The 26,795-nt window shown below is 45.8% G+C and overlaps 4 protein-coding genes across 4 annotated transcripts in view; 1 reads left to right on the top strand and 3 right to left on the bottom strand.

Moving 5' to 3' along the window:
- Nucleotides 1-26,345, bottom strand: part of LOC126558897 (V-type proton ATPase subunit d) — a 401,974-nt gene extending 375,629 nt beyond the window's left edge. The window contains exon 1 of the mRNA XM_050214992.1: nucleotides 26,342-26,345. The gene's annotated coding sequence lies outside the window, so the exon portion shown is untranslated. The remainder of the gene's footprint in view (nucleotides 1-26,341) is intronic.
- The window catches only part of LOC126561385 (uncharacterized), a 390,544-nt gene that overhangs the window by 55,602 nt on the left and 308,147 nt on the right, over nucleotides 1-26,795 (bottom strand). The window lies entirely within an intron of this gene.
- Nucleotides 1-26,795, bottom strand: part of LOC126557212 (cytoplasmic dynein 1 light intermediate chain 2) — a 367,651-nt gene that overhangs the window by 88,053 nt on the left and 252,803 nt on the right. The gene's annotated exons all lie outside the window — the stretch shown is intronic.
- Nucleotides 1-26,795, top strand: part of LOC126562509 (uncharacterized) — a 301,387-nt gene that overhangs the window by 151,252 nt on the left and 123,340 nt on the right. The gene's annotated exons all lie outside the window — the stretch shown is intronic.

Below are 26,795 nucleotides of genomic sequence, written 5' to 3'. Positions count from 1 at the left end.
CCTACCCCGTCAGAATGTTTTCCAAATTCCACCGAATCCTCACTTGTCATTACCTTTCCATTACACCGTACAGATGCATCAGCATCAGCAACGGGAAGAAGAAAGGAAACCAAAAAAAAAAAAAATGGCGCAAGACGACTCTGTAGTCAGTTTTAAGTGGCGGTAGTTATTGTTCTCTATCTCACGTTCGCCATTCGCCCAAAAGGGAAAACATTTCGAGTACACACCCGTCAAGAAAAGTGCTCCGGAGGGTGTGGGAACACCAAACCAACGGTTCAGTCGAATCGTGCTTCTGAGCCGCCGCCCCATACACGCAGCTCCCTCGTCAGAAGACGGAGCATAACAAATCGCTGTGACGCGTTTCGTTGGTGGCGAGAGATGCCAGCTCGGTCCGGTGGCTGGAGTACCGCACCGAGCGGGTATATCGAGGGGATGAGCTTAACGCGGGCTGCCGCGCCAATTTAACAGATGAGTACCGATTATCCTGGCTAAGTGATTGTTTTTACTTCATCATAGTGTGTGTGTGTGTGTGTTTGTGTGCGGTTCTTGCCGCGTTTCGATTGCCAGATTTTGTCTTTCTACCGGCGCGGTCCGACACTTGCAGCTGAAACTACACTTGGCGCGCGTGTCACCAACTCCGGGTGCGGAATTTTAAATTGATCCGTTTTTTAAGTGTGATTTTGGCGAGGGCAAGAAGCAAGGACGCTGAGACGGGAAAGACCTGGCGGGAGGAGTTAATTCGACGAGAAGATTTCTTTGCGAATCTACCGACAGTACTCTGTGGCATTCCTTGTTGTTGTTTTTGTTGTCTATTATCCTACTTCTCTCCATTCGCCCCATCTAATACTGGCACAGGCCTTTGATCCACAGGCTTCAAGCTGTCCCCTGTTGTTTCCCTGTTGGCGGTGAAAAGTTCGCCACGCTTCACCGGCTCCGGAGTGTAATCAATCTTCAACCCGCGCACCGCGTAGGCTTTATCGCAACCGTACCATCGGCCACGGTGCCACTCTCCCACCGGGTTGTGGTAAGGCGCCCCGGCGAAGGCTTAATTGGACGCAATTCACTAAAAGCATTCACCAGCAAACGGGGCAGCTAACGCAACTCGAGTGATTCCATTAGGCGCAGGGCGCAGTAGTATGGGCGAAACGATTTCGCCTTTTTGCGCTCCGCTGCTTGTTTCGTACGCATTCCTCGGCCCCGGTCAAACCCCAGACGTGCTGCGATTGGCAGTTAGAAAGGTCGAATTCAATCCGAGTGAGCATCAGTGATTGAGTGAGTGACGGTTTGAAGGGTGGTTTTTTTTTGGTGGGTTTCTTTGTACTCACTTCATCCGTTTACTCGATGATAATAGTTTATGATGCACTCCCTAATTAGTTGGCATTTACTGTAGAATGGAAGCTTTAGCAGTTCAGGATTCGTGTGACTCCTTAGAGTCGCTGAAAGATGAGGTAGATATGTGTAAATTCCTAAGACATTTTCCAAGGCGATATTGAAGAGTAGGCAGGAGAGTCAGTCTCCTGACGATCTCCTAAGGATCTTGTTGGTAGAACGCACGACAAAGTCATAGACAGGGAAGAAAACGACAGTCAGATGGCGAAACTATAGGGCAGGAATATTTTGAGACCATCAGGGGTATATGAGGACACCACCAGAGGGAAGCACACTGCCTTTTTTTTTTTTGTTAACGGGGAGGGAACCTTCAAAAGGTCCCCATCTCGGAAGGTGGTCTGCGGCTACAGACCAACCCTCAAGATGGGGTATGTGGGATTCATCGTGACGCTGGGCCCGTGAAGCGGACCCGGCAGCCGATGCGACCCAACTAAACCACTCCTCGACCTGATCCGAAACCTGCCGATGCGCTGATGTGCGTAGTACTGCTGCTGCTGCTGCTTCATTTGTCGTTGTAGTCCTTTCTCATTTGTAGGCTGTAGTCCGTTGGTGGACTTTCCTCATTTCACCTCACTTGGAGGTTTCTGAAGATGGTCCGTGCGGCAGTCCGGACTGCTTCCCATGTGTCGCGGTTGGCACACATTTTCGCCGCCAGATTGTCCATCGTCAGGCGGGTCCGAGCAAACCGTGGACAGTGGAACATTACGTGGTCGAAATCTTCCACGTCATGTTCACACACCGAGCAGTATGGCGAGTCGTCGAGGATGCCTTTCTCGACGAAGTAGCTCCGGAGAAACCCATGCCCTGTAAAGAGTTGAGATAGACAAAAAATCTATTTCTCCGTGCTTACGATTTACCCAGGACATAATGTCCGGGTTAAGTCTCCTCGTCTTCATCCCCGGCTGTCCACTGTTGTTGCCAGCGTTCCATGGTCTCCTCTCTGCGACGCTTTCGTATGTCTGGTCCAGTATATCCCCTCGCGACCTTATCCTCATGGCAGCGAATATCCTCCTCTAGGAGGAGGACTAGCGGGATAGTACTTGCGACCACGCAAGCTGCATCGTAGGAAACCGTCTGGAAGGCGCTGGCTACTCGAAGCACTCCTGTGCGGTGGGAAGCACACTGCCTTGAGGTTCAGAAAAGGAATCCAGAAGGTAGGAACTTAGCCAAATTAGAACAGAACTCACCAAATCGTGAATTTATTCAGTTTGGCAAGCGAAAGGACAATCGGAATACTATCAAAAGCTGCCAAAGTTAAAGTCAGTATAGACAGTATCCAACTTGACGGCCAACGGACATGTTCTCCAACATAGGAGGAGAACTGTGGTCTTAGATGACTTGGTCTACGTTGGATAGAGAGTCCTGACTATGAGGGAACGGTCCTGAGGAGACTTGAACCCCAGTCCAGCCATTTGAAGATCGGTACCGTTGTCATCTTGTCCACTGGACCCCTTGTCTCCTCCCCCAAAAACGAATATTCTTAATTTCTTTTCGTGAACTTAACGAATACCTTATTCAACCCTAGTTTGCCCATTTTTTGTCTACCAAAATTCTCACAGCAGGTAGAAAGAAGTCTGCATGAGTGGATTGCATCCGGTTTTTACATGGTGTAAGTGAACTGCTGCCGTATGTTACTTTTTTTTTTTATCTCGTCCCAACCCGTACCGTTGGGTTGCCAACGACCGACCAACGCCGAATGTTCCTTGTTGCTAGTTTAAGCAAGTTCCGCACTCGTAAGGGGAAACGCTTTCCTGCACGCAAACAAACTCTTTTTTCCCGTAAGAGTTTTTCCTTTTTCCGGCTGGAGAAAGAGAGAAAGAGAGGGAGAGTGGGAAGGTGCAGAAGCAGAAGAAAGTCAAGAGCAAATCTGTATGTGTTGTGTATGTGCCGTGCTGTAGTGGTTGCCGTTGTTGTTTTACTCTCTTCTGGCACCGGCAAGACAAAAACCGGTGGAAGGCGGCACCGAGACCAAAACAAAATGCGCGCGATGGCGAGTTTTCGGGCACTTGCACCGTATTCTGCTCACGTTTGCGATGAGATAAGCATCCTTTATTGTGTAAAAATGTATTTTGTATGTTGAAAGCAGGGTTAAGGAAGGTGGTGGGAGGGTGAGAGGGAGAGAGGGGGGGGGGGAGGAGGGTTGGTCGGTAAGGCGGGAGAGATATGTTCCTGTGTAAGTTTTCTTTGAGGTAGATTCCAATTTCATCAAGAAAAGCGAATCATATCCACGGCGAGCGAAGGACAGCCAAGACGCAATCGGTAGGGTGGGGTGGGCTGGTAGGAGGAGGAGCCTTCTCTTAGTAAACTCTTGCCAGCTCTGTGTAGAGTAGTTTGTTTGTGCTTTTCGGTTCAGAATTCTTTCCCAATTTACCACCACCAACTCGGAGTCTTTTCCGTCCCGCCAGGATTCGTCTCCTCCGTGCTCAATGCACTTCCGGTTTTCCTTAGGTCATTTCCTCTTACCGTCTTTTGATGCTGTAGCGAAATATATATTTTCATTTGAAAGAAGGGAGAGAGAGAGGGGGAGAGCAGGAGACAGATAGGCTGAGAGTAAGAGTGCGCGAATGTGCATGGGATAAATAAAACAAACAAAACGGCAGTCATAACCTCAACTTGACTCGATACTCACGCGAACATGTGCTGTGCACTGGCACCGGGAACTGCCCAGGCGACAGCTTGGTTTCAAATTGGTTCGGGGCAAGTGCCTTAAACGGTAGGTTTTTTTTTTACCATTTCGCATTGCATACTTAGAGACGTTTTGGAGCAACATCAATAAAACATTGCTTTACAGAGCTCTTGATGGGAGAGAAAAGGGGGATTTCAATAGCAATGTTAGCCATATTTTCTTCCAATTAATTGAACCATTTTTGATCTCACTAAAAACACAAAGTGTTGCACAATTATAATTAATTATAAATAAAGTAAAACACGACGTGTATCCTTAGTGATACGTGCTACGCTTTGCATAATTTTAGGCGTTTTTCTCTTGGTGACTAAAGAGTTATGCAGAATACACTGTTGAAGGATATTGTTTTCGGTTCAACTAATGTACTTCTTTTATCTCTTCATCTTTTTCGTCCAGAAACCCCCTTCCCCCTACCCATCACCTACTCCGCATTTAAAACTTTGGAGTAGGTCGTTTCCTTTTCACGTACAGATACGTAACGCCTAAAGTTATTCAACCCCGGCAAGATTTAAGTAAATTGAACCAAAAATGCGTTATTTTAAGAAAACAGAACACTTTGTCCGCTGGGAATGATCTCAAGCACTGCCGGGTTAACATCATGCACTTCTGCTCCTCTGTCTGGTGCTTAATTATTGACACACCGACAGCATACAAGTTCGCCGAGCACATCGAGACATCGTGATCGCAATCATTCGTGGGACACGGGGCTCACAAAAATAAGTCATTTTGCCAAACTTTCTCACAAAAAAAAGGGGGGGGGGCGGTGGGGTAACACAAATGTTTGGAAAATGGAAATCAGTGTCACGCAGTGTCGCGTTTTGCCTTTATTTTTTGGGCATGTTGGTTTTTCTTTTTCGTGTGAATGTGTACGCTTTGTTTCAACCGCGAACTGTGAAGCACATTTCTGCCCAGGAACTGTCTGGAAAGGGAGGGGGGATGAGAGGATGAGAATTAATCCTATCTCGATGCACGGTACGTTATCGCTGCTGCTTGAGAGTGACGGGCAGGGAAGGAGAGGGAGGGGCTGGTAGGTGGGAAGGTGGGAGAAGGATTTAATTTTTGAGACTTGACTTCGCCATCCAGCCAGCGAAGAAGCCAGCCGATGCGTTGTGACTTTTTGGGGCCAACTTTCCTACCATAAGGAAGGGTTTTCCGCCGACAGCAAGGGTTGTGCGGGGTGAGGAGCAGCAGCGCTCACTGGAGGGTGGTGAATATAGCCGTAAATCCGGTTGCCGCTTCAACGAAACGCGAACGACCATCGTGTTGCTCTCGGAGCACGTTTTTATTTTCCCTCCTCCCGTACGGCATCCTTCTTCGGCTTTATTATGCTTCTCACAACCAGCTCCCCCCCCCCTCCTTTCCGCATTTTTTCAACCACCCCTTAGCATCCCCTGCTCTCTGATGGGGACGGATGTTGGGGTGATACTAGGCAGGGGTTTCATGGGGAGGAAAGATGAAAAGCTAACAATCATACCATAACAGACGAAAGCCAGCGAGCTGAAACAGCTGGGCAGAAGGGGGTGGGGGGGGGGGGGTGGGGGAGGGGGTTTGGGAATGATGACGGAAAGGGAGGGGTAGGGCATGGTGGTAATGAAAATGGAAAATCATTTCACCCTCCGCAGCTCGCAACGCTACCCTTTTTTTTTGTTCTTGCACGAATTCCGCTGATGTATACGCGTAGCTCCCTCTGTTTGTGTGTGTGTGTGTGTGTGGTTACGAGAAATTGGGTTGGCGCGCTCATCCTTCGACCGTACGACGCGTATCTTGAATACGAATTAAATAAACAAAATTAAAAGTAACATCATTATCACATCGTACGCCGCAGCGCGGAAAACCCCCGAAGGTACCGTGTCGTTGTTTTGCATTCTTGGAAAGGGAGCGGATCGGATGAAAGCAGGCGAGCGGGGAAGAAGAAAGCGGGACGGTGTTGACCAGCTTGTGGTTGATTCGTGGGAAACGTGTGCCTGTAAAAAGAGGGCAAGAGCGAGAAAGCGAGCAGCCGGAAATAGGCGGAAATGCAGGAAAAGCGCTAATTTTCTCACGAACGAAACAAAACATGAAGGTAAAGGGAACGCTTTAGTGGTGACAGTAGTGGCGGAGAAAAAGTGGTAAAGGGGTGGACAGATTGCTTACCTTTTTCTTTCTTCATGCATCAAGGTACAGGGTTTTTCGGGTCATTTTTTTTTTCAAAGTAAATAGCAATTTTCATCTCTGCAAGGGACTGTTTCGGCAACCGATACAGCTTGCGATGCAAGAAACGTCAAGCGAGTTTTACGCCCGCTAGGAAAGCTAAATGGCATTACTTCGCGCCTCGTGTCTCGTACGGGCGAACGAACGGATAAAATCCGCCATCACGCCGTTCAAATATGGAAAATGCAGCAGCACTGCGAAAGCAATAATTGAAACGCGAAAAAATAAAATCATTACCAAAAAGTATGCAAGTAGCACTGTACAAAGTTGCAACGATTCTTTCTTCTCGTGCTCCATCATATAGGGAAATCCACTCAAGAATTTGGTTTCGAAAGATTTGAGTTCAAAAAATCAGTTTTGAAACCCTGTCAAGGAAGCACACCGCGATATTTTGGCATCAAACGAAAATGCAGGAAAAAATATTAGCAGAAGGAAGAAGGTGTTTCTAACGCTACGGGATTTATCACACCTTTATCCCTTTTGTCGTCTGATTTTTGGCGGGAGGTTGAGTTCAAAAAAAAAGAAGAAGAACCGGTGAAAAAATGCTCAAAACAAAAACGTTGAGCAGTACGTCTTTTCGGCAGCTTTCTCGTGAGTAATTATTCGATCCAGTACAATATGTTGCACCCCCACCCTCCTACCCCTATATTGACACCAAGTGGGAGAGTGTGAAACCGGGAGGTAATGCCATTCCTTCCCCTCGTCACTCAGTCACCCCGAAAGTGTCAGTAAGGGTTGGCTAATTTCATTTTCACGAGTCGCATATCTCCGTACCCGGCACGAGCTGACAGAAGGTGATGGCAAATTGTGACAGATTTCGGTCCAGTCAGCCCAAGGAGGGGTTGGCGGGATTTTCACGCTTTGGAGCATAATATCCTGCCAGCCTGCTGTGCTACCTCGTGCGCCTCGAGGATCGGCGCTCCAAATGTTATTTTTTTGTTTCTCCTTCTTGGCTCTCGGTTTCACTTTTTCATCACTCATTTTCCACGCTCGCACGGTAAGGAAAATTAATTCACGGCAAGTGGAAACGGGGGAGGGGGGGGAGGGGGGTATGGGAGTAGAAGAAGACGAGCTATTGTTGATACAACCATCATGCAAATCGGAATTGAATTATCTACCACCTGCCCACACCGCAGAGGGAGAGAGAGAGAGAGAGAGAGAGAAAAGGAACGAAGAAACACAAGGTTTAGTATTTCACTTTTTCCATGATGTTTTCTTAAGGTTTCCGCCAAATCCTTGAGCTCCCACCAGCACACACCCAAATACCCTTAATAACGAACCAGTTCAAGCGGAAGGGGTGCACTAGGGCAATACGGAGGTTGAAGAAGAAGGGTAGGAATTGAATAGGAAATAAATCTTACCAGCCTTGCCCTGGTCACTCCGGCAAGGCAGAGGGCGGTGACTGACCTTGCCCTGTCATAACCCATGTCACGCTGCTAGGGATGGCTCGCCAGAAGGGTGAACGGCGACCTCGGCTCATCCTTACGGGGCTTAGTCCACCACACTGGCCTGGGTGGTGGTGGGATTGATGATGATTTATTCAAAAGTAACCGCTCGCTGGGGTGACTCGGTTGGGTAAGACTAAAATTATGAGACATGACCACTCGTCGTCGCTCGGCACTGTTGGGCGGTGGGTAAAGCGCCCGGGCGCCAGCTGTTACCTGCAAGGAGGCGTTAGCACTCTTTTCCTCGTGCCAAAGAACAGTCCCCATCCCCGGTTGTGGCGGGCTTTTTCCTTTTTGGTCGAGTGTCTCTTCATTTAGTGTTGTTGGTTGTGGGTGTGTGTGTGTATTGCTTTCATCTTTCCAACAAAACCCTCACGAACAGCTTTTTTCCCCCATAGCCTTGCTATGGTTGGCACTTTTGTTTTGCGATCTCACGCTCGCAAGTTATGCCTATGCGATATGGCTAATAGTTTTAATGTATTCTTTCCTTTGGCAAATTAGCTTGGAAGATAAGACTTCTTTAAGTGAAACAAACAGATTGTAGAACACTATTTATAACAAACTAGCAATAAATTATGCTGGAAAACAATTAATATGTAAGAATAGTAACGGGATTTGCATACATTTAGGGGTTTGACTCACTCACTTTTACCGGGATATGAACATTAAAGGTCTTCAGCACATTGTTTGAGAAATCTTTTGAGAAAAATTCGCGGATCGAAGATAAGCTAGCATGCTTGGCCACACCTAGAGCTCCAACCTACAGTACATCGGATTTTGATATGGCTCCTTGCTATGAACCGAATTACTCTTGTATTTCTCTTACATAAAAGTACGTGATGATCGTTTGAAGAAAACGATAAAGACCCTTTGCCTATACATAGATGAGGGAAAAACACTTGTAAGTCTTTGGGAGAATCTCTTTCAGGTTCGAGAAAGTTTCGTGGTGTTGATCCAGCACTCCATTATTGCTTCCCCGCTTCGTCGGTAGGAGATTTAAGCGTATTCGTCGCCGGCTAACCCTGCCCACAGTTAACCACTTTCGTTCCTTCCATCAACGGCTGCATTCGATCTTCGACAGGCTTCACGCTACCTGATCCAGCTGATCTACGCTTTCTAGGCAGCACGCCTTGCTGGTGAGGTCAGGATATCAGCACTGCTCCTTTTCAGCAAAACTCCTTTTTGTACGTTAAGCAGCTAGTCTCGTAGACTTCGGTAAACTTAACATCACAATTCGGCTATTTTTGTAACAACATTTGCACAATATTTTCCTTCCAAATTCGAGCCAGTTATTTAACATGGTTCATTTGTCATCGGTTTTTCTGAAAATGAACAAAAAAATGTGTCACAAAAATCTACAGAATGAAGCAATTAATGTTTAAAAGCAAACTGTGTAGCACATTGCCTACATTTAGGCGTATTCCCACGTACTATGCACTTAAATTCTACGCAATCCGTGCCGCAAAACGTTCGTTTGTTGCATAAATCATCCTGTGTTGTTCGAAACCGGCCAAATATGCTATCACGCTGGCTAGTTTTCGCCAAAAACATTCCACCATTGATAAAGCCACAAAGACGGGACGCTCCGCGCTGTAGCAAACGAGCCGGATCGGCCAGAGGAACGCACATAATACAAGATAAACAAAGTCAGCCAGATAAGCGTGCCGTAGTCGAATTTTACAAGACGCAGACAATAAAGCGAAGAAGGGGAAAAAAGAAAAAAATCTATTTTCTAAAGGACACACTCCTTCCGGGTGCCCCGGCCCGTACGGTGATCCTTTGGTCTTCGTTTTTTTTTTTTTTTCGTTTCGTTGTTCGCCGCGTCGTAAGCTATACGTGGCTGTGGCCCCGGACGGATGTGGCCTGGCGTCCTAACAACATTATTAAAATTGTAATAAAACGTTTTGTGAATGTGTAAGCATTTTAATACGCTGCTACAAACACGCGCGCACGCCTTGAGGACGTTCGCCCCACTTCAGTATCGGTGAGTGAGTGCGGCAAGGCAAGGAATGCAGGGAAGGTGGTAGAGCATTGAAAAATCCAATCCAGAGCAACATGATACTGCTACCCAGGAGCTAGTGCCACTGGAGTGAAGTTTAGTTTTTATTTTATGTGTGAGTAAAGGCGGACGGTAACAGTGATAAGCGGGATGCATGATGAAAGGAAAAGGATCCGAGATAGGGTGAAAAATAGAGATAGAAAATTTACTGCTCTCTACCGAAAAGCATGTCTGGTGAATGGTTCGATTAAAGTCGTTCATCGGCTCCAAGTCGTTCCAGCGAAGAAAGAAAAAAAACCCCATCTTAAATAATGTCTTGCGGGTGTACATACAGCAAAAAACAAAAAATAGTCGTCCCAAAAACTGTGATCCCCTCCATCAAGAGTTTCGCAACGTCTTGTCTTGTGCTTCGCTACCGACGAAAGGTAACACTAAAGCCGCAGGCGGTTAGGCTATTATCACGGGGAGTTGACACTGTACGTATCTATTTTTTGGTCGCTTTAGCAGGGACAAGATTTGATCGTAGATTAGTGTTGGGGAAAATGGTTCCAGCGCCGGAGTCGGCTCCGACCGGTAACTCCTCTGCACCCATTTTCTCATCACCAAAAGAAAGCTTTAGTTCAAAAGAAGCCGTCGGAATGCGGAACCAGGGGGTCGGAGCCGGGTCCGTAATCGTAGCTGTGCCCATCACTATCACACATTGAACTCAAGCTCACAGTGTAAGCAGCCCGTTGTACACTAACGTACGTTCTGTGATAGTCGCATAGTCTACCTTTCAGGCGCAAGGATCCACTTTACCACGCGCGCCTGGTAACGCTGCAAAGCAATATTGCGCTAGCTTGACTATCTTCCTTTTTTTCTTCGCTATTCTCCATTGCCAAGCAAAAATCCCTCCCAACACAGACACTCGTGTGGAAGTAAAAAAAGAAAAAAAAGGGAAAAATTAATAAATTCAAGGACAAATTATGTCTTGATCAGTGGCGTCGTCGTTGGCAACAGTTGGCAACACTCATACCACCGTGATTGAGTGTTTTAATTCCGTTCAGTGTAACCTTCTGCTTTATTCTTGGTTCGTTCTTAATACACACACACACACACACACACACACACACACGCGCGCGCAAGAGTGCAAAACCAGGAATATCTTAGGGTGCTCATTAGCGCGGTGTAATATTGTGGCGTAAGTGTCGCGACCATCGTTGACAGCATATGGTGTGCGCTGCAAACCGGATGCTTTGAATCTTTCTTCCCTTTACACAAAAACGAGCGTTAAGCGATCAAACGATACCGATAGATGCGGATGTTTGTACTGCTGGTGAGCGCAGAAGAGTCTTCCTAATAGGGAGCTTTGCTTGCTCCTTTGTACTTCGAGCAGTTTCGCCGAGACTTAAAGCAAATGTACTAATGTCGGGATGCCTGGCAGAGCGGTGGGAAAACCGAAAAATGGAAACGAAGAGGAAGTTCTATGAATGGGAAACATTTTCTTTTGAAAAAGATACAAATAATATGTTTCAAGTTGCTGGCGCCCCAAGATTCTGCTTGAACGGATCGTTTCAAACCCCGTAAGTGCTTGAAATCGTACATTTATTTAGTGTACAGCTGGTTACACCTGCCCTGCGCCCGTTTGCCCGCAAACCTTCGGTCCGTCCTGCTTCGATCGGTGATTTATCGTTTAGCTCTTTAGGGCAACCGTTCAGTGACACTGGGGCGAACCCCCATTGTGCATCTGGCCGGTCATCAGATACGTCGAAAGGAGGGCGCGCGCCACGGGGGTGATCCGGCAGGAGCGCTTTTTTTTAAAGAGGAAAATTGCGACACCGAAGAAATCCGGCACAGCATCTTTTCACCCAGCAACAGCTGTCTTTTTCTTTCGGTTCGATTTCAAACGAAACACAAAAAGAAAAAAACCATCCCCGAAAAGAACTACTTCAGCAATACACTCACTGTCACGTGCTGACGGTTCGCCTGTGGCTTCCATTTTTGGCGCGGTGATAAAGCGGACCCGAAGAGATGCGGCAAAACCCGTGTCCCGTGTCCGGTTTGCCGGATGATTTACGGCCGTTGAAAAATGCCGCTTCGTTCGTAGTGTGCAGCGAACACGCTTTCGGCGGTATTTATCTCACCAAAACACACACACACACACACGTGGGCAGAAAACTGAAACGCTTTAGATAGAGGATAGTGAGGTGGCATCTTCGTACGCAAACGATAGCTAATCAATTATGCTCAAAATTGAATGTCTTGCTGATGCCGGAGTTGGTGAACGAACGGGCAAAATCTTCGTTTGGCCAACATTCAGACTGAAGATTGGTAGCTTCAAGCGTACCGCATCAGCAGTAGAGGACACATCCTTGGTGCTGGACGATTCCTATTAATAGGCATGCATTTGTCATCTACCGACAGTGTGAAAAGGGCCTTTATGGTCAATGCCATTTTTGCTGGAAAATTTTGCATACTTTTTTGTGAATATTGTGTATTTTTTGAAGTATTAGTATTAACCTTAGTGGTTGATTTTTTTGAATTTTATTTTATGCAATTCTTCAGTCGAGAGGATTGCATAACTTTAGGCGTGCTACGTTTCAAATTGGTTTTTATTTTAAATTCACAAAGTGGTAAAAAGGGTAAAAAGACTCAATAAACAATCCTTCGCCCTTCTTGTGACGAAATTTGTGAGAAGGAAGTGAGAAATACAAAACAAAGAGTGTTTTCAGTGGTTGGATTAATTAGTAAGAACAATAGTTTAAATTCGAATTTAGATCTCTTCTCCCCACAAGATCTAGTTATATCTTCAGGATGTTATTATTTTAATAAAGATTCAGAAAGATAATTCCACTGAACTGTATTAATTGCGAACGGTTAATACGTTATTAAAATTAAGCATTATTCACGCCCATGATGACTCGACAGAGCAAGCAAAACAACAACACAGCTTAAACTCCCATAAAGGTAAGCGAACCAAACTACAAATCGCCTACATCTATACAATTCGCTCTTCAAAGTGTACTGCTTAAAAATACCTCTTGTTAGCTTCCATTTAGTTAAACCCTCGCGCGCCCAAACCCCAATACCTGGGAGATCACTAATTATTCCACCCACAAAACAGAACACCAAACCGGCTGGATGTAGTGCCAGCCAGCAGCAAACTATTAACCCGGTTCCCTACTGCGCTGTGGGCCAAAATCCAAGCAACGAGTCGCTTTTCCTTTACTACCCCACACCACCACGCTCTTCAAATCAGCGTGAAATTCCCTAAGGATTGCAGCTCCATCCACCTCGCCGGAATCCGAACATCGAACTGCTCTAGATTGGGATCGAATTTTGGATCCGTTTGCTTGTTTTATTTTTCGGCCTTCCCTTCCGACTGCTCTGGAAAATCAGTTGCTGGAAGAAGGAGCGGTGATAGCGAGATTGAAAATACTAAAAGTGAAAAATAACTTACCCTCGGGGAGTTTGTTTTTCCGCATGTATGAGGAAAAAAATCAACACACACACACACACACACACACACACACACACACACACACACACACACACACACACACACACACACACACACACACACACACACACACACACACACACACACACACACGCGTACTCGGACAGATACACAGACAGAGATGATTTATCGGGGAGAGTCCGCTGCTCTCTGACAGTGCCCCCGTTTGCCCTTTTGACAACTGTTGGGAAATGAATGAAATTTCTCGCCCCGACAAGCGAACCGACGTGCGTGTGTGTGTGTGTGTGTTTTGTTGTTGTAAAAATAGTGTTTATGGGTTGTCGTTTTTGTGAGTGTGTGTTGTGCTGCGGGCACTGGCTGTGTGCGAGAGTGAATGTGTTTTGCGAAACTAATCCGAAAAACCTATTCGGGGCTTATCTTGCAACGAAATGTCATAAAAGGGAGGTTTAGGCATAAATCAATTGCTGCTGCTTAGTTTATGCTCCATTCGAAGGCCCTGTTCTTCTGTCTACCCGTGTGTGCGTCGAATTGGACGTCGGTATAGAACCAAGTCGCAACGAAGTCTGAAGCGTTTTGTTTTTGGGATGGTTGGTAAGCAAAAAAAAAAACTTGTTTCAATCATATCCAAAGAACACCATTTTGAAAGTTCGCAAACTAATGTGGCTTATGTGAGGTTGATGTGGCATGCGGCTCTATGCATTTTTGAAGGCGTCAGGCGTCTGTAGCTTCGCAAAGTTGTACTTGCCTTCAGACTCATGCAGTCTCATGACGACGATGAGGTCGCTAGCCACAGCATCAGAATGCTGGAATCGGAATGCGGTACCGGTAATGAAGAGAGTTATCTTGGGGACCAGTGCAAAGTCTCCACGGTACGATGCTCCAAAAAAGCGCAAGCCTCTAGAACCGAAGAAGACAACAACTTCAAAAGGATACCTTGCAGCTAAATCAATCAGGAGCCGAACCTACCCGACAAAAGACGACTTTAATTGAGGGTGAAGGCCTGCGCAGGGTTGAGCACGTCCCGTAGACATGGCCACGTCATCCGATCTCCGACAGGTTTGACACCACTTGATCCAGCCAACGATCTCGCTGTGCTCCTCTACGCCTCGTGCCGAACAGGTCGCTGACCTTCTTGATGGGGCTTGAGTCCGGCATCGGTGAAGGAAATGCCTACCCATCAAATAGCTTATAAGTTAAGGAAGGATTGTAAAATATAGATATCTAGAATAAATTGTGAGGAACACGGCCTGGCCGTAGTTACCCGTAGGCGTGGAGGTGGAGAGATAGATTTTTATCTCTCGCAGATACTTACCGTCCACGGTTTCTTCCGAGAGTCTCTGCAAGTCTGCGGTTTCGCTACGTCCCCTGTGTGTCTCAGGTGCCCAGGAACGGTGGAATTGGTTACCCATGCCCTGTTTGATTCCCCTATGCGTTCTGACAATTTGAGAAAAAAGTGTGTCAACAGAATTAATTCTTTCCGCCGAACAATCACAGGATTCTGGCATACCTTCTGCGACTTTATAAAACAATTCCATCGGGCAGCCACAAAGAAAGATCCGCCACTGGGCAGCCAGGGAGCGAACGCCCACATTTCAAATTGGTAGTACTTGTGAACACTTATTTGTAGCTTGCATGAAATCTTAAAACAAACTGTAAATTTCAGTTAAAATACAGAAGCACAGTGTCTACGGTTCGGTATTTTATACTTACTGATATCCTCAGCGCTGTCTAAGCACTGAAAATCGTCGAGGCATTAAGGAGCTTGCACATTTTCAACGCTGCCCAAAGCGCCGACTCCGAAGGGTTGTAGCTGCAGCAGTGGATATCACGACATAGACCACATCCTTTAGTCATTTGTGGAATTCTATCTGGGTTTTCAAATTACACAGTCTGACAGTTTTTCAGCGAATAGAAAATAAAAACTTAACTCTCCGTAACGTATCACAAAGATAACTTCAACCCTCTCGATCCTACGCAGGGGAAACAGGTCATCATCATTAAAAAAATTTCCCGAGTATTTCCTTTAGATTCCAATAAATGTATCTTCAACGACGCGCTTTCCTTTTCGAACCGCCTAAAGGTATGCAACCCGTGTAACAAAATTAGCTCAATAACATCATCTATCTACTATAATCAAGTTTTTTAGTAAGTTGCTATAAAATGTTACTTCTCTTGATAAGTAATCAAAACTCTTGCCCTCTCTCTTGTTTGCTCCCCTCCATAATCCGTTCGCTTCCCCCTGTACCGTGCGCCTAAATAGATGAAGATTCACTCGGCTTTGATTTAATATGTAAGTCAACACGCAGTTTTGAAATGGGAGGAGCAAACATAGGGCAAAATAAATTGCTTAAAATAATCAAAAAGATTCAACCTAGTTACACACGCCAAGCAGAGAAGGGTTCCGGGAAGCATGTTTGACTAAGCAATCAAGTGTCGCTTTTTCGGTGTGGTTGGTAAGCGTACGCTTTTCTTTTTTTTGTTGTTGTCTTGCCGGTACTTTAATCTGTCCCTTTTTGTTTTCTTGGAATGTGCCGGTTTCATCTCATTTCCGTACCGTAAGCCGTGTTCGGTTTGAATCTATTTCGATTGCGAAGGATTGCAGCGTTGGGGGTTTGGATTTTTTTTTTGCCTCACTTTGGGACACCGGAAAGCGACAGAAAGTTCCGACGAAATGTAGGTATTCTAACCAGAAGGAGCACCAACAGCAAAAAAAAATGGAGCTAAGGTACAAATGTCTTACTATCCTTACAAACGTTGGATGATTGCAATCGGAGCACGAGCACGATGGATATGCTTTCTAAAGCGTGTGCTTCTCTCTGTGTGTGTGTGTGTGTGTGTGTGTGTGTGTGTGTGTGTGTGTGTGTGTGTGTGTGTGTGTGTGTGTGTGTGTGTGTGTGGGAGGTAGTTGAAAATTTACATCGCACGCTTCAGGCACGTATGCACGCGTCGATTATGTGAAGATTTTCAGCAGATTTTTTTTTCTCCATTTCGCCATCCACACGTTCACCCTGTCACCATTGTGTCGTGGAAAATAGTTCACCTTACCGAAGGCGTTTTTCTTTTTAACATCCTGACAGGGTACATAATTTCGGGCAACACATTTGTCAATTTAGCACCCACCTCCACACTATTTCATCGCGTGTCCTGCCATCCCAAACCAACAAAAAAAAAAGGAGAAAAAGTAAAAAATCACGTGGTCACGTCGGTCGAGTGTGGTGGAATGTGTCATCTCTTCTGCATTCCTGCCACATTTCTCAGTAAACGCAAAGGATCCCAGCTGCCGCGAAATTCAACAAATTCTAACCATTATTGTGCACGCGGCACACGGTTTGAGCGAAGGGTGGTGCCGGGAATGGAGGAAATTTTCGCACCCTCCCCCACGTGCCGTGACAGTGTTGCTGGCTTGTGTCCTGCGTTTGCGTTTACAAAAGCCAGCATTTGACAGATTTTTGAGCGAGGCCAGAAATGAAATTGTCCTGGTGATTATCCAATGGTGCTTACTCGCGGTATGGTATTCGTCATCTACTGCCTGGCAGGGAACGGTGAGGAGCAGGCCGGGATGATGTAGGAAGGGAAGGATGAGGAGGAGTTTTTGCCTATTCAATTGCGCCAATTTTTACCAGCGTGAAATGCTTCCACGAATCACCGAGCACAACACGTTTCAGACTTATTGGCAGCAACGTGTCAGTCTGTTATCTTGCAAATAGGGGGGTGGGGGGGGTGGGGAGGGGAGGGGTGGAAGGTCAACTAAGAGAAGCAGAAAAGAAAGGATGGAAAATTGTGATAAGCAGCACTTTAAATCGATGTGGAAAATAAAAATGTTGAAATAATTCCACAAAACACCAGGCGCCTCCATCGACTAGCGAACGGCGGACGACGAAAGCCACTCTTGTAACTGTGTATGAGTGTGTTTTAAATACTAATTCTCAACTAGCGACAGCAAAACAATTAACAGTGAAGAAAGTAGAGCGCAGCACCGTTGCAGGTTCGGTGAACTTGCGCCGTACAAGCAAACAAAAGCCGATCCGATTAGATAATCGTGCAAATCGCGGTTATGTGATCAAGCCCGAGCCTTTTCAGAGACGCAGTGCCTGTTAAAAAGATGGCACAAGGCCCAACGGTACGCGGTAGATAAACACGGCTCGGTCGTGGGAAAACAAATCCGGGCAAAAGTTCCATCGTTCAGCCGGGGTGAAAGTTTTTTGAACCGGTCCGAGGCAACCTCGCCCAGCCAGCGCCACCGGGCGAAGCAGCGAACGAAGGGGAAAGAAAAACACAAACCGCCCCAAAAACAAAGCAAACACAGGGACGCAGCTGACGCACACAAAGCGCCCGAACGTTCGGGCGGGCGGTTAGGCTACCGTTTGATTATCCCGGGCCGTAATCGTGCCGTCCCCTTTTCCCCGTCTTGACGATGCGAAACAACCCCCGGGAGTTGAAATGCCGGGGACACACATACCTCCCAGCCGGGCAGCGTCTGATGCGGCTACCTGAGTTTTGTTTAAGTTTCGCTGTTTTCTCAATCGGTTTATTTCTTGTGCGTGCGTGAGAGTGTGTGTGTGTTCGCGTTTCTTATTCACCACTCTTCACCGGGAAGAAGCCTGGTGGAGCTGCATGCTAACGATGGATCCAAGCACACGGGTGCCGAAACGCAGAGGAAAATTTCATTTTCACTCGGAATGTGATTGGAATTTCAATTCTCTGCATTTTTTCCCTTTTTTTTTGCTGCAACAACTCCCTCTTTGAATCGGGGGCGCCGATCGGGGTTTCGGGTCAGATACGTGTAGCCTGCTGGTGGGAGCTGGATGGATCTTTGGAGAAGTTTTGCACGCTCCAAAACGGCCTACCTGTAGGCTATTGGTTAGTGCATATTTTTTGCCCTATTTTGACGATGTTTTGGGGGAGAAGTTGGCGGAACGGCGAGTGTGGGTGAAACTGAACGACATGTAACGACACTGTAAAAAGGAAGGGTAGGAAGATCGAGAATTGGGCTAATGAAAACCAAATGGAACCGAAAAGCAAAAAAATAAAATGGGATCAGGACTTCACTGCCCCCATACAACCGAACCCAAACGATATCTTTATTTGAAAGTTGAGCTCGTGTGAGTAGGAAAGAAAAAAAAAACGCCAAATAGTTGAGTCAATCAGGTAGTAGTGTAGTGCAGACGGCAAGACTTTTGGCAGTACATTTTATTTTCTTTATATGTCTTGTTGTGTGCCAAGTTGATCTTTTTCTTTTAAAGGGGAAGCTGAGCCATCAGCTAAGCACTCAGCGATGGCGAATTAACTTACTCGTAGAGGACGTAGAGCTAATTTATGATGGGAGAGCTTCTTATTTAGGACGGAGCCACTCTGTGTGATGAGGGTTTCGGGGAACAATGTTACCTACTCAGGGAAAATCGTCTAAACGATAGCAATTTTTGATGTGAGTTACATTTGAAGGATGTACCTTCTTCTTCTTCTTCTTCTTCTTCTTCTTGGTTTGACGAGCTTCTCAAATGGCTTCCTAAGACTCTCCCCGATACCACACCTAGTTGGATAATCGGTCCTCACTACGGGAAGGGGCGGCCCGGATGGGATTTGAACCTCGGTTCTGCCGTTTGAAGACCGGCGCCGCTGTCGCCTAGACTACCGGGTCGCTCGGGAAGGATATACAGGGACAACCAATAAAAGAAGACCACCTGCTATTGCCTATCAGGTAAAAATTAGTTTGGATGGAGCCATTTTTCGACGAATTATCTTAGCCTGCTGACCAAATCCAAGAACCACCGTATCCAGGAGCTGGTAGAGAAGTGTGAGAAAGTGCTCTCCAGGATGGAGCACGAATCGCAATCAATCTGTCACGTTTAAAACGTCTCAAAAGGAGGAACAATACCTGACTTCAACGGGCCAGACTTGCCTTCAATTGTTGGAATCCTCAACGGTTCTGTCGATTGTCCAGCGCTCCTCTCGGCGGTGGACCTATACGTGCCAGTCTGCTCGGTGCTCTCAGCTCTCACGGAGTCCCGGACCGCGTTTGGTTCGCGTGAACCTCCCGCACCCGCATGTGCGTTAAACTATCTGCTTAATTTCTGTAAAATATTGTAAACTTCATGTTGCCGACAAGGCTAATCGACAGGGCTAACCCAGGGAGCCAGGGAGCAAGCAAGAAATGCCATCAACAAATTGAATCTATTGACAATGAAACGGACCTGTGCGTCTATGCTAAGTCTTTCTCACTTTAAAGATGTTTTAAAGGCTATGCAACATGCTCATTATTGAAGTACTTCGATTGAAATAACTATACCGAATTCAAGATTTCTCAAACCAAAACCAAAGAATGCGTCAATGAAAACTTCTCGTTCTACGTTTGCACGGCGGACTTCTTCCTGCTGACCTCTAAGCAACGTCCATGTGCCCTTCTAAAAATGGAACGTTTTTGTCCATCACTGAATGCTTTAACTTTCTGCGAAAGAAAATTCCATTTGGGAAAACTTTTCCCCCCACAAGGCGGACCCGCTTGGTGAAAGAAACCATCCCCCTTCGCGCACGAATTTTCTACTCGTCCCTCCGGATCCTATCCTCCTCCCAGCAAAACCAAGCGAGCGAACGCCCACTCATTAACATTTGAATCAGTTATTCGCCACAATAATTGTGGCCCTTATTGCCGGGTTTGTGCAAAACCGGGCGAAATGGTTTAAGTTTCCCCTTTTTTTTTGCAGGGGGTTTGGGAAAGTTTGTGCTCCCGGTCGAAAGCAGCACAGCTGGTACGTGCCACACGGCGAGCGAACGAGTGTCGAAAGGATTGTGGCAGGTTCATGGTTAGTTTCGTTTTGAGGTGGGAGGGTTTTTTTTTTTATTTCCCGTGCCCTTTTTGGAGGTAGTACGTAGGGTCGTCGTCTGCTGCTGCTGCTGCTGCTGCTGCTGCGAAAGCGCAGACAGGCAGGAAAAATAGTGCAGGAAAAATTAAACTGTCATCTTAACACTTTGCGGCCGTTCCTTTTACCTCCAGTGCTTCAGGGCACAGGGAACGGAGCGCTAATTTGCATCTTACGCCGTATGTAGCAGCGTCTGGTGGGAATGTTCTGCAGCGTGTTAGTTGGGCACACGTTGCTCATTAGGTATGCTGCGTTAACTGTTGCACTAATCGTTCCGTCTGTACACACTGGCTGGCCGTTGTCACCTCGTTAAGAACGCGTGCCAGAGCGTGTTGATGATGCGTGACTCAGGTCAGGAGGTTTTACAGGCCGAGTTGACAGTATAATTCACTTCAAACACGCCATCGCGGGAAGAACCGTGGAAAGGTGTAGCAGTAAACTTCAATGCCCGCCGCACGAACTTGGTTGAAGTTGGAGAGAAAAATAATGTAAAATTCGATAGGACACGCCTAAAGGTATGGAAAATTTCTCTGTTAGAGTTATTTGATGCTTAAATATAACATTCCAAAGCATCAACGATAGACCCCTAGGGACATTTATCATACTCTAGTCTACGCTTAGGGTTATATGATCAATTATTTATTAAATAGTATCGTTTGAAAGACGCCTTGATTAGTATTTCTTCTTTCGTGAAAAACGTTTCTTGTGAAATTTTGTCCCCCACTGCTCACAACGTCCACCGTTTGCCGTTCCATCGCAAGCCTTTAACACCTAACGTTTGATTGCGTGCATACATGCAGGCGCAACCTTGAGTTACAGTAGTCAAACAAGAAACAGAGGGTGGAAAAAAATCATCCAACGAACAGCACTGCTCCTAGCAGCGTTCGAAACATTCGTAGGCGGCGTGTGACGCTTGCCCGTGTAACCGTAATCAAAATTTATAGTCACTTAAAAACACATCAACAGCGTATATTTGAAATCATTAAAATAACATTAAACACTGACGATTGCCGTGCATAGCCCGGTGGGTTTTCCGTGGGTCACGGAAGTAAACCACGGTGGCAAAAGAAAATGACCGAATGATAAAAAAAAAGGCACGGAGGCGATGGGGTCCTTTTATTGGCCTCCCCCCTCCGCCTTCAGACCACTCTTCAGCACTCCCGATTGGATGGAAGGGTGGTAGGCAAAACCCCTTCATAGGTAGGGGACAACAGAAAAACCTGCCAGCTATGGCTGCAAGACACTCCATGCCACACGGCGACAATGCTGGAAAATTGTCCTTGTCATCCTGTTCCTACGCTCACTGTTAACTAGTCCAGAGCGAGAGAGAGAGAGAAAGAGAAAAAATGCTTCAACGCCCGGTTGACGTTTAATTTTATTCAATCATTTCATTGCCACTGTGGGATGGGTGACCCTACGGCAGGGCACAGAAAAAGAAAGAGAAAAAAATGCCTCCAATAATGGGACTTAAAGGATAAGAAGGGAAGGGTGAATGGAGAGGGTGGTGGATTTAGGCCAGCGTTTCAGTGCAACGGGCGAGGCGTTTAAATAGCGGTGGGTAATGAAGTATATTTGTCGAGTCATTTAGCCATGGTTCGGAGGTGTCGTTTAATTAAATACTAATAAAATGTCACAATTGTATCGCTTTTAGCAGCCCATTATCGGTCTAATAAACGCAATCAGTGGACTTTAAGTAGAATTATTATTGAAAACATTTCAAATCGCATTCAAAACCCGATTGGCGGTCGAATAATTCAAAGTCGGTTCAAAATAATTTTTAAACGCATCAGTTTGTAAATCAAATTTAAAAAAAAAAACCCCTGTCATGGTGACCACTTTCTGTGCTGTCATTGCACGGTGGGCCTTTTCGTACAAATTGTGGTTAAAAATTATTAATTTATTATTGAGTATTGCGGTGCGTTGCGGTATTTTCTGGATAAAAGTGTTAGTTTTTTTTGTAATTTATTTGTTTATTTATTGTTGTTTATTTATTTATTTTAAATGTTTTCTTACGAACCGCTCCTTTCTTCACCATACTAAGATAAACCTTTACAAACCTCTGTACAAAATACAATTTTTCAAAAAAGAATAATATTCAACTTCAGTTCAAACTTCATTTTTTAACCGTTTTTTTTTTCACCCAAACTGCTCAATGTGTAACGGAGTAATGGTTACAAAAGTGTAGAAACCGCTTACTACTGAAAATTAGTAACCGCTGCACCACCTCACGGGTGGTGATGTGCAAAAGTGTAAATAGTTTAACGTGTTTCGCTCACTTTCCCACTCACGCTGGCGTTTCATCTAGGGCGACGGACCGCAGGGAAAACGCGCAAAGAAGAGCGCAAAGCTGGTGGGATAGATTAAGCAAACGTTGTTGCTTAATTAAAGTACCACCCGTCCATCCTTCGCCGTATGCCTTCTTTCTTCCTCCTGCTACCTTGCAGCGTGGAAAATGGGGATTATGCGTTACGCGCGGGTAATGAGCAAGATTTGTAATGTGTAGCTACGGGTGGGGAGGGGAAAGGCCGGCGGCAAGCTTTGGCGAAGGTTTCGGTAATCTCATTTACATGTAGTTCTGTGGTTCTGTTTCCACTTTTCGAAGCAAGCTGCATCAATTGCCGGTTAGTGTTTGCTTTAAACTTCCTCGATTTTTTTATTTTTCGATGCTTCCGGCTTTCATCCGCGTTGGTGGGTGGGATTTTTTTTTTACAAAACGAAAAGGTTTTTTCCTTTTTTAACTTGAGAGAGACGGGAAAAAATTACTCTCCCCATCCATACGGCTAGTGTCAATAAACTGGCAATGCGCGAAAGAGTAAGATGGCGCAATGACAGCTCACTTTGTTTGCATTTGGGGCGAAACGAACACTAACGGCACGACGCTAGCAGTCCTTGAGACAGTGTGTGCGAATCCATTGGGGCTTGATTTATGAAAATGTAATCACCTACAGCAAGCCAAACTGACGGTCGCTTGTCACAGACCGTCGTCGGTTTGCTCGGTGAGTGACAACTGGGAGAAGTGAGAAATAACCTTTCAGCGAAATGTCGAATGTGTTTCCGTTTTTTCCATGGTTTAAATTTAATCTGTTTCTCGCAGTGGAAAGACGGGAGCAGGGAAGGGAACCGAAAACCATCATGGAATGCTTTCTTAAACGACGTTCCAAATCAGGAGCAGACCAGAAGGGCCCAATGTCTTCCAACCGGGGTTCTTGTGTTTGCGCTCGATTTCAAATTAAATGCTTTTTCGCAAAAGCAGACAAAGAAAATAAAATGCTAATTACGCTCACGATTGTAGCTTCCGATTCTTCCAAGGTTTTTTTTTTATCAGGTCAGAACTGGTGAAGGAACAACTGCACAGGTACCTCAGCACAGGTATTGGACACTTGTACTCGTTTTCCGGGTATCCGGAGTGGCGGTTCCGGATTGCTTGAGATAAATTTGTAAATTTATTTCAAGCAGTTTGTTTCTATTTGTACACTTGAAATCGCCATTCCATTGCGCCATTCCGGAACGCGGAATTCGCGATTGAAGTCATCGGAGCTGGGGATTCGCGTTTGAAGTTGCATTAACATATTCGATTGGTTTCGGATTGGACTCATACTCATTATTGATACTATGATGGAGCGAAGATTGAACTAGTCAGTCTGAGGGGTCGGCATAAGGACATAAGTACAGTGGAGAGTTCTAGCCGTGCTTCAGATGGGTTCAGTTTATTTGTGTGCTTTAAACGACTATCCTGTTGTACTGTGGAATTTGAAGTAGAAGAGATGAGATGATTTTGTCGATAATTAGACATCGCTGGTTATTATTGAACTTACATTTACAAACAGGCACTGACTACAGGATTACGCTTAAAGTTACAGCAAAATATAAGATGGCTATCAACTTAATATGGCGAACAAACTAAGTTCACCGAAAGAGGGTTGCATCGAGACCTCCAAATTATTGCTGCTGGTGTCAGTTGGGAGACTTACCGATGCCAACGCCATACTTCACAAGTTCTTTTAACTCCGCTGTTCTGTAGGACACGTACAGTATTCTAGAAGCCAATCCGCGGTGATCCTACCGAAACATAAGGTTTCGAAGATTGTACTTGCTAGGCTCCTACACACAAGATAGGTTTACTACCAGCACTCTTGACGTGAACAGCGTCAACCTAGCCTGTTCTTCCAGGGTACGGAACATCCGTTCAAGCATCCCAATCAATTTTGGCATTACGATATTCACCACCATTTTTGCTCTAATCGCGAAATTCAAACACCGAAGTTGGTAGAGACCATTGCTTCGTCTAAAAGCGAGTCTAAAACATTTGAAGACAACTGCCTTCATGCGCCTGGTGTATGATGCTACAAACCTGCTCCAGTCGCCCTCTAAGCTTGGGTAGGCGAGGCTTCTATTGTGTTTAACTTGTGTTCCTGATCATAACTTTCACAGGCAACTTTCCTTTTGCCATGTTCTTGGACATCATTATCTGCAATTTCTTCTCGCTTAAATCACCCCATACCGCATGTGTCACAGCTGATGTTAGGATCTTTTTGGATGAATAAAACGCCGACTCCCTAAATTTATTTTACAGCATCAGCAGTCCCAGTCCCTGACCAGAGCGTCGGCTGTAACATTCTGTAGACAGTGTTAAAAAAAAAAAAAACGGTACAAAAACACCTCACCGGAAGCTGAGAAAATAAATGTCTCTAATCAAAGAAAAAACAATCACCCAAAACCCTGCATCTGCATAAACATTCGCATGATGAAGTGATAATTGTACCAATACCCCGTCCACAATAGCCGCAGGCGAGAACAAGGGCAAAGCACCAAAAAAAAAAAAAACATCTCCCTGTGAACTCTGCTCGTTCAGTGGCAAGAGAGTCCGAGGTAATAATCAAGCACACTGTTGGGTCCACTTCCGGCACCGCAGCATATCATCACTGTTGATTCAGGTTCCCCTTTTGGGAACCCTGGGCACAGAACACTCGGCCACAGTGTCCGACCGAGATTATTAATTGTTCTCCACTTTACCTTCCCGCCAGCTCCGGGCTTCCAGTTTTTGTTCTTCTTCTATCTACCCTCTTTTTTTTCTAACGTTTCAATTATTCTCCCCCCCCCCCCCCCCCTAACTCTCAATTTCCCACACCGACGCGATGATTCAACCCGTTTATGGTATCATTACAAGGTTTTTTTTTTTGCTGGTTTCATCCACCATTTTTGCCTTTTCTCATCAACCCGTCCATTCTACCGGCTAATAAGCGGAAGGGATTTCTTTTAGGGATTTGCTGTGTTCGTTTGGAATCGGAACGATCCTGGGATGAGTATGTCCTTTCAACTTCAACGACGCGTTTCATTCGTGCCGCAAGCTATGCGAGCATCCCCAACGCAGTCTGGGGAAAGTTATTGTGTTCGAGGTTTGTTTGTTGCGCATCTTAAGGTAGTTAAAAAAAGTGGATTAATTTGCCCAGCACGAGGGGGGACTCTAATGACTAAAACAATTGCGTGATTTGCCGTTACGCGCTGCCAAATAAATAAATTTAAAAAAAAACTTTTGTACTCCTTAATTTGTAGAGAAAAGCATGGAATAAAAAAAGTCACTTTACTACTGCTCATTGCATAACTTTGGGCGTTAAGTAAATTTGCAAATAGAATACAAAACCGCTTCATTAATTTCACGCAGTTTTATACAATTACTAACCAACCAATTAAGCTCCCATTTCTATTTACATCACGAAGAGCTTGAACCACACACACACACCCAAAGTACAACAGCCGTTGAAATATTATCACATAATCGTCCACCCTCGCGGTTATCCGACCAGCCGGCGTGAACGGTTGCTTATCCCCCCCCCCCTCAGGGATATCTCCTGCACAAGCACAAACAGCTTCATATCAGATCCGCATCCGCCATTCCATGCCATCATCCCACCCCCCCCCCCCCCCCCCCCCCCCCCCCCAATGTCCAGTAGCATTCAATCAAACCGGTCAAACACTCGGCTGAATACGTAATCCTGCCGACCGGTACGCCATCATGCATCGTGGCAAATGTCACGAACTGGGCTTGTTTGTGCGCAAACATGTGCGCTCGTCACAGTTGTTTACTACATCTCGCAACACGAAGCGTTGAGCTGGTGATGCATCCGCAAACTCTAGCCGGAAATAATTGCCGGTTGTAGCAAATGTAGCGAACGGGGGCCAAGATTTGCCCCGTTGCAACGGACGGATGGGACCGTTTTTCAATTTTCTCACCGTGTACAGGAGCAGCTTTTTTTTATGGCGTGAGTCCGATGCTGAACGTATTAGAAAAGATTGTTGTTTTGCGGGGTTTTTTTGTTGCTGTTTGGTTTGGTTGGTTGGTACGTGATTCAGACCTTAACTACATCGTACACATCGAGACATGAGGATTCATCATTTAACAAAAAAAAAAAAAACGAATCGAGTGAATCTTGCCCGCAGCGTCCTTGCGCTGCGCCGATTTACTACGTCTAGACGCTGCAGGTACGCCGTCGCCGAGTCGTTTAAATACCGCACGCTAGTGCACAACATCACCAACTTTAGCCTGGTTGAATCTGAATATCTTAAACCGTATAATAAAAAACAAAAAACAAACTGCACTCACTTGAAGCTGTACCACCCTCGAACGAAATCTTCAATATCCGGATGTACCTCAAGGCAATTCTCGCTTGACGGGTAATGCCCGCCTGTCATCATGTTTATGCGGTGATGAAATTGAGTGAAAATAAAGTGCATAAATAAACTGAAGGAGGTCTCCTGCGAGACTCCTCTT

This window comes from Anopheles maculipalpis, chromosome X (assembly GCF_943734695.1).
Source record: "Anopheles maculipalpis chromosome X, idAnoMacuDA_375_x, whole genome shotgun sequence".
NCBI lineage: Eukaryota > Metazoa > Arthropoda > Insecta > Diptera > Culicidae > Anopheles > Anopheles maculipalpis.
This window is presented reverse-complemented; position numbering and strand designations above follow the sequence as displayed.